The 12,306-nt window shown below is 36.9% G+C and overlaps 1 protein-coding gene across 1 annotated transcript in view; it reads right to left on the bottom strand.

Annotated features, from left to right (window-relative positions):
• Positions 1–12,306, bottom strand: part of LOC108763627 (phytanoyl-CoA dioxygenase-like) — a 144,475-nt gene that overhangs the window by 55,281 nt on the left and 76,888 nt on the right. The gene's annotated exons all lie outside the window — the stretch shown is intronic.

Genomic DNA, 12,306 nt, shown 5'->3' with positions numbered 1-12,306 from the left:
TATATTGTACATACATGCTATATGATGTAATATATTTTCCTCAATCATTCTTCTACATACAATAATTAAGTGTATTCGGATAATCTAAGAAAAATCTTCGTTTCTAGTAAACCTGTCTCTCTCATCGAGTTTTTCCAATAAATTCATTACGTAAGAAATTACATAAGATCGATTATTATGTCTCCAAAATATCCTAATCAAATATTTTTATAAAAATTTTTTTGTTTTTATTTACATTTTTATTTCTTTTACATCGATTTGAATGTTTAATTTTTGCTTCAATTTTGCTGTTCATTTTGTCTAGCGGATGTAGATATCTCAATTTTCGTATCGTATTCCCTCATACTCTTGTACTAAAGCAATATAAGCACTTAAATCGTTTATTGTTAGATGAATAGAGAGAAATATTTTAATATTAACAAAGTTACTACAACTCTTAGAAGAACATTTATCATACATAACACCATCATGCTGATTCGACAAAAGTTGTCAGTTTTTAATCTTCATGGTTGGCATGCAGGGCATAATCCGCAAGAAGTTACTAAAGAAAAAAAAAAACAAGAAAATACGGATCTCGCGGAAGAAGTGAAAGACGAAGTTTCTCATTATAGAAAAGCTTTGTGCGAAGACTTCACTCGTATACCTTAATCTTATACATGTTTGAGGAATTAAGTTCTTGTAATATATTGTACGTATAACGAGCTATATCGCTACATTTTGTTATAACAAATCTAATAATTGTCATCGTATAAGCGTTGTATGCAGACATAAAATTTAGAAAAAGTACAATCAAGAATTATGATGATTCTCATTATATCCCAAAAATCTAAAAAAAACATCAAATTCATTCTCCTTTATGTATAACAATAAAAAAATATTTGATACATTTGTTTTGAATGTATCCTTCTCTCTATTTCCTTCGTTATATTTCATTCTAAAGATACGTAATGATAGTAAGTAAAAATATTAGTGTAATAAATAAAACAGTAAAATAGACATATTGAGCTTCTCTGTTATTATTAGTGTTGTTACACTTCTGATAATAGTTCAAGCTTCCTTTAATATCGAAGAAACTCTATCTACAGAGAAGATTGATTTTTCGTCTGCGTCATTATTTCATCGGTCGCCTGTCGAACCGTGTTTAAGGCGTACCGTTCTCCTTTCCGCTACGAGCAGATATCCGCTTACTCATTACCTTTTTAATTATCTCTGGCCGACGGAGCCCTTCTATCGTAGTGCGTTTAACGGACCGTCCTTAATCGTTTTAAGGGCTCGTAATGTTACCAAGAACAGGAAAAGCCCTTTAGATCATGATACAAGATTGTGTATGTGCGTAATATTCAGTTTTATAAAGTTGTATAAAAGCAGTTTTTTAATGATATAATTTGTATACGTTATCGATTAGTAATTGGTGAATGCTTGATAAAACTTTTGATAAAGGAGATAATCTGCAAACGCTAATTATTCAAAATTTTCAAATAACTTTTATCATTATTAATATATATCTTCAAATATTCATCTAATATTCGAACAATTGACTCGCAAATGTTTCGTGTGAAACTTTCGATAAAGTACATTGAAAATTATTACGGACTTATAAAAGAAAGAAAAGTAAATAAAAAGAAATTTTTTGATTGTAAATCATTGATAAATCGAACAAAAGTCAAATGTCGTAATCTGTACTTTTAGGAATTCTGTACCACGAGTGGTTTGAAAAGTTTAAAGCTTCCGAGAGACGACAAATCTGGGAAAACTGTGGTCCGATCGCTCTTCGTGTTCCTGAGTATTCCCGATGCGGTTTGAAATTAGCACGAACGGATTATAAGATCTGGCTCTGTTCGTGACACTTCTATTAGTGGCGTGGAAAGAAGAAAATTCAGCTTGCTTCTCTCTCTTTCTCCTCCTCCCTCTATTCCTCTTCTTTCATCACAAAGTCAGTACGCGTGCGACCTGTTCGCTTCTGACGTGATGCATCTTGTAAGAACTCATTTTCGTTGAATTTCTGTAGATTCATGTTCCTTGAGATAACGCAACAAGCCACTAACCTAATTTATTTTTGCATTAGGAATGAATAAAGAATGTGCAGTGAGGAAATCATGTCTATGTAAAGGCAAAAATCTTGGCAGTTTGTAATGGAAGATTCTTATGTATCGAGCAAAAAATCATTGCAGAGATTAAAATATTATTATGCGTTCAAAAGATCAATGGTAGGTTGGTGAAAAGAATAGTAAATATCTAATCGGAGCAATTTATGCAAATGGTATAGCGAGAAAGCTGCTCTCGGAAATTTAGAAGCCATCTCGTAAAATATTTTTTGTAGCGGCTTACGGTGAATGCACAGCCAACACGATACGCGCTAAAGTCAATTGCCACGATAAGGACGAGACAATGTGACACTTTGTCGAAAGGACTTAAGCTTAATCTTCAACGAGGTAAGTCCGTCTTAGAATGTACTTAGAGTAAGGTGGTCCAAGTAGAGACTCTCCAAGTAGATATCTCTTCCTAGGTATCTGGTATCGCAACACTTCTCCATGCAATAGCCCATGTTTCTGATTGTGAGTACACCAAAATAATGGCAGACGGCCATAAAGTTTACAATTTTTAATTTTACTGATCGGTATGCAAAGCATGATCCATAAGAAAAAGAAAAATAAAAGATAAAGTTTCTTGTTATTTAAGATTCAAAAAGAAACCTAATTCGATGTTACAGTCGATTAATCGTATCGTCGGAACATCGATCGTGTAGGTATTGAAAATCTGTTGTTAGAATCCAGACAGTACTTTTAAACTAGAATTAGATTCATTATAATCAAGAGCACGGATTTAAGGTATTAAAACTTGGCGAATGGGAATCTTCAGAACATGAGCGAATGTTCCTCTCACCTTCTAGTTATCACGACGTGCTCGATAGGACTTCGAATCTTCGTGCGGTATTCCACCGAGGTATAAAAGGGGTTAAGCGAGCAGCACAAGTCAGCTTTAAGCAGCCGGATTTATGGACTCCGACAACTATTTAGATAGGTGGAATGGAGAAAGGGAGAACCTCGGCGCGATCTCAGTTTTTGTCGATCCTTCTACTTGGCGCGTATACTTGGTGCACGAACGAACCGCGAAGATGGACGGGGATATCCGCGGCCTCGGAAAATATTTGGCACGGAGGGCGACGGAATCCGCTCGATGGAGCTCCGGTCGGCGCGACGCTGGAGCAGCATTTCGGCTTAATTAGTTTTTCGTCCGCGGATAATCCGCGGCCGCAGCGATTTGTCATCCGGGCCCCGAAGTTTACGCTCACGGAGAATTAAGGCACGAGAACTGGGGGAAAGCTGAGAGAGAGAGAAGACGTGGTGTTTCCGGCCAACGAGATTAGGGTGATATTTAAACGAGGAGGAGTAGTCCCGGCACCCTCGAGGCTTCTGTCGTAAGACCCGACTCAAGGGAAGTTCACGGAGGATTCGTTTTATCGTTCGCCGTATAATTTGAGGATGTCGCCGGCCAAGAAACTACTGAAGTGGCTTAAATCTTTAGGCCGCGTGTTGGATCCCCGATAAGGGAACTTTTGGGTTCCTGTTTACCGGTCACTCCAGTAGAATGTTATTTCGTTCATCTGTTCCATCCCGATGATGTATTACCCCATATTCCCCTGAATGTAATTTAGAGACAAAACAGCCACTCAATTAATCTCCAACTAACAATAAATAGCGATCCATTGAATAATATGATCTGGATTTAATTAATCGCTATAATTGTACGCGTGCAATTGCTATTGTAATTGCTCGATTAGTGAAATTTGCAATAGATTGAAGATCCTGGACAATGAGAGATAACCTATTGTATGTAATATCCATTTTGCTAGTTTATTGAGCAAATAGCAAATGTCTAGGGTTCTAGACAAGCTGAATTAATAAGCTACTTTAATAAGCGTTTGATGATATAATATACATTATACAAATCATATATAAAGACTTGATATATATAAGCCTCCTACATATTAGAGAAAAGGAAAAGCGCAAATGCGCCTTTAGTATCTTCCAAGTATTAAACTGCTCGTAAAAGAGCTTTTACGCGATCAGACTTTCGCAATGAAACTTTAGGTCTCGGAATCGATCGAGCCGCGCCGCTGTAAAGAGTCCTCGTAAAGTTTTCTTCAAATAATTTCGTAAAATAGTAGATCCTTTTTTTCATAAGAGAATCTCATTTTATGAGAGCGAAGAGGAGCTCGGCGAAGAACAAAGTTCATTTCGACATATCAATTCAAATGCTTTTTTGTGAAAAGCTTGTTTTACATAATTCTGAAGTAATTAGCAACTAGATTATTATTTTAACTTTGTTTTTACTTCGTATTGTCCAAAGTATAAATGGTACATAAAGTATGGCATCGCTTTATTAAGGAGAGAACACGTTAAAACAAAGATTTAACAAATGGCTTATATTATTATGTTTTTTAATAAGACCGCATTGCAGCAGAAGCATTAAAAATGTATGATATTTAATAAGTGAATATACGAGAACCATTTCGAAAATAAAGTAGATCGTCGAAGGTATCGATTGTCACAAGTAACATCTTGTGAGTGAATCGGCTGATTCTGAATCTCATAAGCAGGCGATTTACATAAGTGCGGGTGCGCAATAAATTTAAAAGGCGACAGCAAAAGAGAGAAAGGGGGTGAGTAACGTATACCTTACTTAACGGAGCATTGCAGAAAAGTCTCGAAAGCTCAACGATGACAGAGGGCTTTGGAAAAATCTAACCCGGCACGTGGAGAAAGAGCGGAGCGCGAGGCAGAAAAAGGGAGAGAGAAGTAAAAGAAGCTGGAAGAGGAGGCAGCAAGCGGAACGGGCTGCCGTGAACCAAGGCAGTTATGACTTTTTTCTCAAGTCGACTCTCGCCGTGGTAACCACCCTCTCTACCCCGGGTTTCCTCCTATGCGAATACCGCATTAAGGGACGCACTCAAACTTTTATGGTGGCTCGTGGTGACTGACTTCCCGATATACGCTCGGCAATGCCGTCTCTCGCATTTTACAGACTTCTCTCTCTTTCTTTCGTCCCCGATTACGAGCGGCGCTTTAATTGGACAATATCCACCCCGCGAGAGAGTGGCTCACTCGCGGCACTCGAAGAAATAACGAGCAATCCACGTTAATTAGAACATTACTTTAATTTCGTGGACGACGGATAGGCGACGAGTTTTCGTAATACGAGGGACGGTTGCATAGACAGAGAGGAACACATATTTACGTATAATATAATAACATATTCAACATATTTCTATGGCATGGGCATTTAATTAAGTAGATTTGCAATTCAATTTCTTTCCCTTTTACAGATACCGTGCAGAGTATTCGATGATAGATGCACTTGATATGTATACGTATAAATATACTTTGTCAAAAACTGAAATAATTTTTCATAAAAATATCGAGATACAGAGATATGTTTATATGTTATAATAAAAAAAAAAGAATTTCGGTAAATTGCATTTTATAAGAGTAAAGAATAAAATCTCATTGTTTGATTAATTTTAACCTTTTGTTTCCATACGGAATATTTATTTGAAATATAATGCAGCAAGAAAATATTATGAAACTTGAAGCGTTACAAGACGAAAATAATGTCCAATTAAATTTTGATAGAGAAAACATATTTCAGTTTTTAACAAGAAGTATTTCTGTATAAATATGTTTATTATTGGTTAAACACACATGTGCTTCTATACAATATTTCATTAGCATTACGAGTATATACGATATGTTTTTGTTCGCTATTAAAGCATCAAGTTTAAATGTAAAATTAAATGGCCACGTATTTTGTTGATACGTATTTCGATCAGCAGTTAGAGTTTTGCGGCTTCCTTCAATGTATAAAGTGACTTGCATTCAGCGATTCGTATTTCATCAAGTTTCATCTATAAATTAACGCACGTTGAATCGCATTCCCATGTTTCGTGTTTACTCCGAAAGAACCTCCTCTCCTGCTCTCTCCGCCTCATCCGCCTCATCCGCAATTCAACCCCGCAATAACCCCACGGTTTCCTAATCATCGTAATGAACGAACAAAACGACGGGGATGTACGCGTCTGCTCTCAATGTTTCAGGCTATTGATTTAAATGTAGAAAATTGTTAGTCCGGGGGCACGTTTCTCCCGGGCTACGTGCCGAATTGGTGACGAGCGGGGAGGTGGGGAGACATGGCACAAGTGTCAAATTAATCACCTCGTAATACGCACTTAATACCAGCACGATCGATCGGAACGGGTGAAAAGTGGGACAAGAACCATATCCCCAGCGAGCTCCTGTCAATCGGCAAACATTGTAGCTAGTATTAAATCGGCTCGACACTAAAGCTGACACAGAAACCATCATGATTCCGTATTCTGTTAGTTTATTCGTATATACCTCTATACGCTCTCATTTATTAAATTTATCGAATCATCATGATGGATTTAATCGGGCAATTTTATTTTACTCTCAACGAGCGTATACAGAATCTTGTTTGCTCGTTCATTCCACGACATTATTACGATTTAAGAGCTGATCATCTTGTTGAACACTTTAAATACTCAAATAGTTTCGAGTACCTATATATATATATGAGATAATAATCGCCAATTACAATTTAGCTTCTCTGCAAATCTATAGTATCACTTTGCGATAATATTTGTGAATGTTATCTACGATGTATTAATATTATGGGTATTGCGTTAATTAATAAATAGCTGCCGAAATGATGTGCTCGTAAACCGCGACGGGATTGCGCAGCGACTCTAATTTCACGGTACGGCGTGTCGATCAATTTACACGTGTATGAGTATTCCACTCGGCCGTAAAATAGCACAATAAACATCACGATAAATTTAAATCCAGCCATGTATTTCTATTCAAGCGACTCGTAAATTTGTTTCCTCGGGACGACGCAAATTTGGAACGCCGCGCCGTTTAAATATGCTTTATGAACACGGGCGAGGCCGGCCGACCGCGGATTTTATCTCCGCACTGCGAGAAAGTGTGCCCTATGGGCTTCCGCCGTAATTGCAGAAAATTTTCTGCTGTTACCGGTGTAAAACGATAAAATGATATCGCGAGGAATAAAGTTCGCGCGCGGCGTCTGGCGCTGACATTGCAAACGTATGTCCGCGTTGCCTCGTAAACACGCAGTTAGTCGGCGCATTTTATTTCGCGTATGTATTATGTCTTCTTTGGATCCTTTTCAATCTCTGCAGTTTCTCTACGCAAAATCACAATTGAAAGGCAGTCATGCTTACGATCGATTATAAACCATTGAAACGTTCTTGCCTTCTTTCTTTCACGTCATGGAATAATCAGTCGATGAAGTTAACAATCGAAAAAATTTCATTCAACGTAACTCGACTCTTTGCTGTATAAACTGCTGTTACTAACTGTAAATAATTACGAAATTTTGGTTTGCCAAAAAGGCGAATATTCACGCTTCGTCATATTTTATTTCGAGGAAACGCGCAATTCTTGAAAGGATTCGTTTAAACGAGATATTGATTCTGCAAGCTAGAAATGCAAAACATTAAGCGGGTTCATCTCCTTCCTCGCGGGATCTCTAAAATTCCGTGGCACGTCCTCAACTCTTCTCTTTCCTCTTTAACAGCCCATCTTTTTGTTCTGTTATTCGCCATCCATAATGCATTTATTCAATGTTTCACGATGCTGCGGTTTCTGCGGCCGATCTCGCGATCTGCTTTAAATTATTGCGCCACTAAATCGTCCCAGACCAATTAGAGGTTAACAATCAGTACCTTCATTTGTTTGTTATCTTTCTTTGCGAATTTTTTTGCCCTTTGCGCAAATCTTAAACACCCAATCGTATATAAAATATAAACACGAAGATTTAAATGTTACGCGTCGTTTGCCAGAAATTTGAAAGGAACTCATCATGGAATAACATCATGTATTATGTCTACGATTTATCGAGTTCATGCTCATTGATTGTGTAACTTTGTACTTACGAGGTGGATTAGATAAAAGAGATGGTAAGAATTTGTTTGGAATAGGTCGGTGGTATTTTTAAATACTCCAATAAGAGGCTTTTTTGATTTCGCTATTGCTCCAATTAACCAGAAAAGGAAAAGAAGAAAAATGATGTGCAAGGAGCGGGGAGAAAGGCGACATAATGGTGGGCACAGAGACACCGAGATGAGAAAGTGAGAGAGAAAGAAAGAAGAATGACACCAAGGAGTGTTAGCAGTTATCCGGCAGAAGTGCATTAGCTTTTGTTTGTCGCCCGAAAGGGACGGATCGTGAGTAGACTGGAACTGGATCTCGTATGTCGTGAATGGGGTTGTCCTTGCTCCCTTTTGCCGTCTACCCTTATCCATTTTATCCTTCGCTCCCCGTCGCGCTGTTGATTCTCGAAAGCGAACGAAGAAGTATCTATATAATCTGTCGCCTAGATCTTGTTCTTCTCAGCTTTGCTTTACACACCGATATTACATATCGTCGATAAGTTTCTGTTAGATTTCATAAGAAGCTTATTATTCGTTGTAAAACGTTACCCATTCATCAATAGTCTGTTATTATTCCTTAGTTTATGTCGAATAAATTCCGATGTAATGGAATTTTAATTCAAGATTTAATTATGCATACGCGGTGAAAATAAAAATTGTAATTAAAAATAATTAAAAATACTACAAGACGGAATTGAATGTAATAATTTTGTACACGTGTCTTTCGATCGCAACATCCACTTCAAATCTCGTGTCATTTATATCGTTTTAATCATGTTTCCGATGCATTAATATATTTTCCAACATTTTCAGTCGGTTACACATTGTTTTTGCTGTAAAGCGAATCGCCGTATATTTACGACCGAGTATATTACGGCTGAATAATTAGCCTTTGTTGTTCCTGGACACGTGGCTACGAGTCACTCGTATGCAACACGTCCACCGCGCCGGTCGTAGACTAGATCGCACCCGTCGTCCTCGCGTTCAGGCGAACAGGAAGAGCGTACCTTAGGAAGTGGGGAGGGTCGGAGATCCAGAGAACTTTGGAATTCCGTGTCCTCCGTCGCATACTTGGTTCTAAGTTATGCCCTCATAAACTCGCACGGACATACCTACGCGTCTCCAACAGTTCTCATGTGCCTCGCCAAGTCGTATCTGTTGCCGTCTACGCGAAACCGAGGAGCACGTTATGTGGGTTACAGAGAAGCTGTAGGTGCATCTATCGCGGAACTTTGCCTGGGCGCGATCGAGGAGAAGTATATATGCTACTTATGTGCACACCGAACGGTGCCGTACGAGCTCGCTCGATACGCTTCCAATATAATCCGTTTAACGTACATCATGAATACGCTATCGACGTAGGCGTGTACACATATAAGAAGTCTGTATAAATCTAATTTTTGTCTTATATGAGGTAAATATTAACACACTAAAGGAAGCTGATTGCCCTACATTAGATAAACTTGTAAGTAACTGCAAAAGTTGATTTTGTACTTCCTACTTTCAACTAAATTAAATTAAAATTAAAATTAAAGTAAATTATAATCATTACTTAAAATAAAAATAAAAATTGTTTTATTGTTCTAAGAATAAGTCAAATATAAGTAAATGTTCATATGAGCTTCCGCGATTGTTGGGAGGTATACAAATAATATATTTATAAGCGATAAGATATAATTCGCATACAATTTGAATGCACTTATCAACGAAGTTACTGCAAACATTTCGACTCTGGATTTGAATCCTCCTCAGTGTTTATGAGTATATAGCTTATATACTTGACTTCAGCTCTGAGGAGGACTCAAATCCAGAGTCGAAATAGTCGTTTGCAGTTAACTTCGTTGTAAGTTCGTTCCAATAATTTGCAAATAATATCTTATCGCTTTATAAATATATTATTTATGCATTAATAACTGGAGGTTAATATAGACATTTAATAATATTTATATTTGATACGCACAATGATCATTTCTTTCTTCTAAAATATTAAAGGATTTTGAGTAAATAGAAAATTGATATCGGAAGATGAGGAAATTTTATCTTTTACTCTTGTTAAATGCACTAGATTAGTCAATTTTTTGAAGATATTTTTTGCATATTGAATGCCATATCTTTTTCGCATCTGTTTCGACAAAAAGAAAAATTAATTCATTTCGCGTATATTTTACTGTACTCGTATATTGTACAAAACATAACATAATTTATTATGCGGCGAATGCTAATGTAAAATTAGCGAATGCCGAGAGTGCGTTTTCTGCATATATTTAAGATATAATTATACAATTCCGCGTCGGTGTAAACATGACTCGTTTACAGAGTAGCGTACTGTATTTATCTAACCACTTACGTGCATCCGTTTACACGAATGCGAGAGATTTGTGAGACATAAAGACCTATTTCCGGTGAGAATTTTTATCGTGGGAACGTAGGTGCTACTTTGCCATATGGCTGCAAATCCTGTACATTTCTTGTCACTTTAGCACGACGAAGAAGGGTGGATATCTTCTTTATGGCGGAAGTATATGTATTTTTCCGCACGAACTCAATGCCCCAAAGCGCTTAAGGAATATTATTGTCAACACGCGAAGAGGGGAGACATTGTACATCTACAATACAATTCGCGCGTATTCATTTAATAATTCTAAAATTTTCTTAAGTTATAAAATATCGTTAGATATAAATTTTAAGATACTCTCTTTTTTAAAAAATATGAAAAAAAATGATATAAAATCGTAATATTAGAGACAATATTGAAAAGTGCTACTTAAACATAATTTCCGAGATAAAAAGTGTTTGTATGTATGTATGTATAATAAACAAAATAAAAAAGTACATACATTATAATATCATTTTGTACATGTTATAAAAATTACATTACGGATTTGCACCAACAACTACGTAGACTTTTAGTACTTTTAGAAATTATTAGAATCAAAATATTTTTTCGAAGGATAAAAGAATCTTAAACGGAGATTATCAAATTTATATATATAAAGAAGCATGTGTGTGTGTATGAAACCCCCTTGTGTGATAGAATAAAAATAACGTGAAAGAAACAGGAATAATTTTGTCTCTTTAGACTCCGTATATCATAAAAAGCTTCATGGCTTTTCCATGGAAAAACGTGTTTAAAAGAATTGCTGGACTATCAGAGAGTTAATATACGCAATTATTACAGCTGCGTATCTATTCGGTAGTCTCGAGGCTAGCATCCTCAGACTTTAAGCAATAAGTTCTCCCTTTTTTTCGTGATCCCTCTTTTTTCCTTTTGTCGATCCCCTCGAGAAAACGTCGACCGGAGAATACTTTCCCCAGGGAGAGCGTTACGTCAGGAATGCGGAATATTTCCCCGCGTTCGCGCCGCGCAGAGCACCGCCGAGTCAGTCAGGTGGAGGAAGGTAGGAAATTATTGGCACGGTCTGGAGTTGACTGGATGTTAATTACTCTATCACTCCACCCACGATCCACCGGTCTGGCTTCCTCCCCCATCGGTTCCCCGCCATCCCTCCGATCCCTCCTCCCCTCTCTGTCGTTGGTGGCAGTAACTCCTCTCTCGGCTTCGTGTGCCGCACGTTCATAATTATGACGGCCCTGCCTCATAATAAGGTAATTTAAACGCATGACTTAGGAGACAGAGCGCGGATATCGGTCTGGTGTATTTCTACTGGTAGTTTCGTCTGTTTCGCAGAAATGAGCACGAGTTCGCACTCTTTACGGTCTGTAATTATTACGATAGCTCGCTAACGTCAGTTACAAATTTCTTCTTCTTGAAATACCGCTTTTGTACGTGCATTACAATAATTAGGCAGCGATATGTGCATAAGCCATACTACACAAAGAAGAAAATTACTCATATACAATTCATTAAAAAGGGTGACATGGTATACTACAATATTATTATAGATATCTCAAAGGGCAATGATAACTCAATCTCTATCAATTTTAACTTTCATGTGTGTCAAAATATAAATCAATCAATTTCTGTAGTTAGTTTCAAATTAAACAATGTTCATATTAACGTTTATATTAACGTATGCTCTTAGTAAATAATAAATTTGAGTCAAATTAATATATTTTCTCAAGTTAAATTGTTTCATTCTCATTGTATTCTAATTAAATTAACGACATATTGAGTAAGAGCAATGAGAGCAATCTACAGAAATGATTAAAAATAACTCAAATTGGATATTTGACATTATGAATTGACATTATGGATTTAACGATTAAATGTAGCCGCGGTTTTCAGATTCCCTAAATATTTAATTAGAGATATATCTATAAACTTGGATATATATACATTGAGAGGATATAGAGTTTAAAAATAAATTAAAAAT

Source organism: Trachymyrmex cornetzi, unplaced genomic scaffold (assembly GCF_001594075.2).
Source record: "Trachymyrmex cornetzi isolate Tcor2-1 unplaced genomic scaffold, Tcor1.1 scaffold371, whole genome shotgun sequence".
NCBI lineage: Eukaryota > Metazoa > Arthropoda > Insecta > Hymenoptera > Formicidae > Trachymyrmex > Trachymyrmex cornetzi.
Note: the sequence above shows the minus strand (reverse complement) of the source record. Positions and strands in the feature narration are given on the sequence as shown.